At 39.0% G+C, this 3,209-nt stretch overlaps 1 non-coding gene across 1 annotated transcript; it reads left to right on the top strand.

The window, feature by feature from the left end:
• Positions 1–2,437: 2,437 nt before the first annotated feature.
• On the top strand, positions 2,438–2,599 carry LOC129079519 (U1 spliceosomal RNA). Its single transcript, XR_008530067.1, has one exon. It is a non-coding gene; the product is annotated as a U1 spliceosomal RNA (small nuclear RNA).
• The last annotated feature ends 610 nt before the right edge of the window (positions 2,600–3,209 follow it).

The raw sequence follows: 3,209 nt of genomic DNA, 5'->3' as shown, positions 1-3,209 counted from the left end.
CTGAACGTGATTCAGCCCCGGCTGAGGAAGCAGCCCGGCCGTCTTCTTTGTCTTCTTTGCACGTGCTTCCTGAGCCCACTGCTCGTGCGGCTCACTTCTTCCACCTCCGCGACTTCTAAACCCACTTTCCCTTATTGGCTGAGTCAGAGCTCTGAATTCTTTCCCAGCCGAACTCGAGGGCTGCGGCCGCGGACCCCAGGTCCGCTCGGACCCCGCCAGTCTGACGCCTGGTGTCATTTTCACTTCACTCATTCACTCAAGAAATTAGGCCTGTTACGAGTTAGTCATTATGCTTGACATTAGGAAAACAAGCGAGAGCTAACTAAGGGTCTATTTAGTCTGTTTGAATGTGCAATCAATCTCCAGACAATCTAAACCTGAGATGACCCTCCTTAACTGAACACATCTGTTTGATACAAATCACAAAGATCACACCAGTGTTAAATATTGATATGCTTCATACACACAAAGCAAACAGCAAAATACTAATTTAATATATTCTCTACTCCTCCTCCTTCAAGAAATTATACCTGATATTTAAATCCAGGAAAAAGGAAATTACTTTGATACTCCAACTATATGTTATCATACGTGTTACTATAGATGCATAAAAGACAACAGACAGACTCAGTTAAGGTAAAGATTGACCTTTTTTAGGGAAAAAAACACTGCCCTAGGGCTTGCCTACCTCCTGTGAACTGCTTTTCATTAGGAAACTTTAGTTTCAGAACATCCTGTGTGGTTACTTCGGTCTCTGAGTTTGTAAGGCCTTCCCTGAGCTTGTCGGGCTCAGTAGGTGGCTCCTTCTTCATCCATTGTGTGTGTGTGTGTGTGTGTGTGTGTGCCATGGAAGGCCAGCTGAAGGCAAAATTATAGGGAGACTCCAAAGTACGATCATTGGTCTCAGTGAGTGCGATTGATAGGTCCCCACCCATAGGCTTCTAAAGACCCCTCCACATCACTTCACCAGAAAAGCAGAGTTTTATTCCAACCCTCAGAAGGCTCCAATGCCAGATTTCAACTTCAAGAACAACAGACGCCAGCGCTCCACACTGTGAGCTTCTGAACCTCAGCTGAGAGAGGAGAAAGGTGTGAAAAGACATGACAGAATGAAGTCATGATATTATACTGTGCTTAATGTTTAATATTTAAAGAGATTACTTATTAATATTTAGAAGTGTCTAGAAAAGCCATAGGGGGTATGTTACTTTCCAAAGACAGTCTTTTGGTAGAAAAATAAGGTTCTCTTATGAAGTTTCCTCTTTTACATCCAATTAATTCAATATGCTGGTATACAGCATACATACATTATGCACCTGAGCCCACATTAAAGAAGTATGTGTTGTCATAGTTCAATAGCTGCTTGATACCATGCTTCATGGACATGCTATTACTTGACTTCACTAATGTCCACAAGAGTCATGTCATGTTGTTCTAATGTCACCACTGAAAACTGGAACACACACCTATGCTCACGCTGACACATCATGGGTGAGAATGGGAGAGCGTCTGTCCCCACAAGCCCTTAGGAGTGCGGAGCACACTTGGTTATCCCCGAAAAATTAATCGGATAAAACCTTGCCAATCCAGTATGTTAAAATATTTGTTCAATTTCTTTGTTGTAATTTTAATGCCTTTTATCATCACTAACTTTAAGTTACAGTATATTAAAGGATAATATGTAGAATAATTGCGTATATTGACCTCTTATATTCCTTATATAGGAATTTGTAAGTTCTTTTGTGCTTTATTTTATTTTATTTTTTAGGTTCATTTGTGTTTAAATAAATGGGTCTCATGATTCATTTATGGTATAAATACCCCAGTTTATCATTTGTTGTTAAGTTTGTCTTTCAGGTGATTTTATATGATGCCACATCTGTTACCTCAATGGTTGTACTTTTGGTAGAAGGCTCTTTTTGCATAGAAAGTCCTTCTCCAGTCTAAGCTTACAAAAATAAGTTTTGAATTATTTTTTGTGTTCATATATTTAATTTGAAACGCATATTGTGCCTCTTGACCTATGACTACTGTTATATTTCTTTTCCAATGAATAGTCAACTATTTCACTCATTTAATGAAAAATATAGTCTCTTTTTCTTACTTAAAAAAAAAAAAAGAAAAAGCTCAGTTACCAGCTGTATTGATGGCTCTGTTCTCTTCTGAGTTGCTGTCTTTCCTATATTTGGTATTTTATTTTTATTTTCTATTTAGGTTATATTTTATTTTTTAAAAAATCAGTAATCTAGAGGGGAGGGATAAATATAACCTTAGATTTTTGTGGAGCTATGCGGTTAGGCTCTGAAAATTAACATTGAATTATAGAGTGTATTCACCTACCACATTATGTGACAATGTAGTCGAGAAAACTGATGTGCGAACAAACCTGGCTTGGCTGACGAACACATAGAATATCACCAATAGGAATACAGTGTTCATACATACCTGGCCGGGGAGCTACCATGGTCACGAAGGCAGTTTCCCAAGGCAAGGCTCATCCACTGCGCTCTGGGTGTGCTGACACCCGGGAGTTTCCCGAACGTGGAATCTTGGCTGCATGACTTGTGGTCGCAGACGACTGCATTCGCGCTCTCCCCAGGGGGGAAAAGAAAAAGAAATACAGTATTCAGAAATACATAGAATGTTGCTCTTTTAACTATATGTAGTTTATACCCAAACTGAAATTTATATTTACAGTGAGTTCTGCAATTCATGAGGCTCACTATTTAGGTCTTTAGACAAGTTGAAACTGCCCAATGGTAAGAAAACTGGACAATATGTCCTACGGCAATTATGAAAAATCAGCTGAGATTTGTGGTTTGTATGGGTGGTGAGAAAAATTTCACATGCGATGGGAAAACACTTACATTTGCTCTGTGTGAATTGCTTTGGTCCATTGTGCGCCGGAAGAAAAGTCGGTGCAAAGAGTTGTTGCCTTTCCTTAGCTCTCTTGTGGCTGCCAGGAGATTGACTTTATACTCTGCTGAGTGTCAGGGAGATAGAAAGTAAGAAACCTAAACTCCTTGTATTAGAGCACTTATTTACATATTTACTTTAGATTGAAGTGATAGTTTATAATACTAGTAACTGAGCTGGACCATGGACTCAAGGTTGATAACTTGCTTTGTTTTTACTTTCTTTTGCTTTCTTTTTTTTTTCTGAAATTAGATATTACATTTCTAAATTTGGTTCCAGCAGAACTCAGTCAG

Source organism: Pteronotus mesoamericanus, unplaced genomic scaffold, assembly GCF_021234165.1.
Source record: "Pteronotus mesoamericanus isolate MK-2021 breed Mesoamerican mustached bat unplaced genomic scaffold, CSHL_Meso_final contig_120, whole genome shotgun sequence".
Lineage (NCBI taxonomy): Eukaryota > Metazoa > Chordata > Mammalia > Chiroptera > Mormoopidae > Pteronotus > Pteronotus mesoamericanus.
This window is presented reverse-complemented; position numbering and strand designations above follow the sequence as displayed.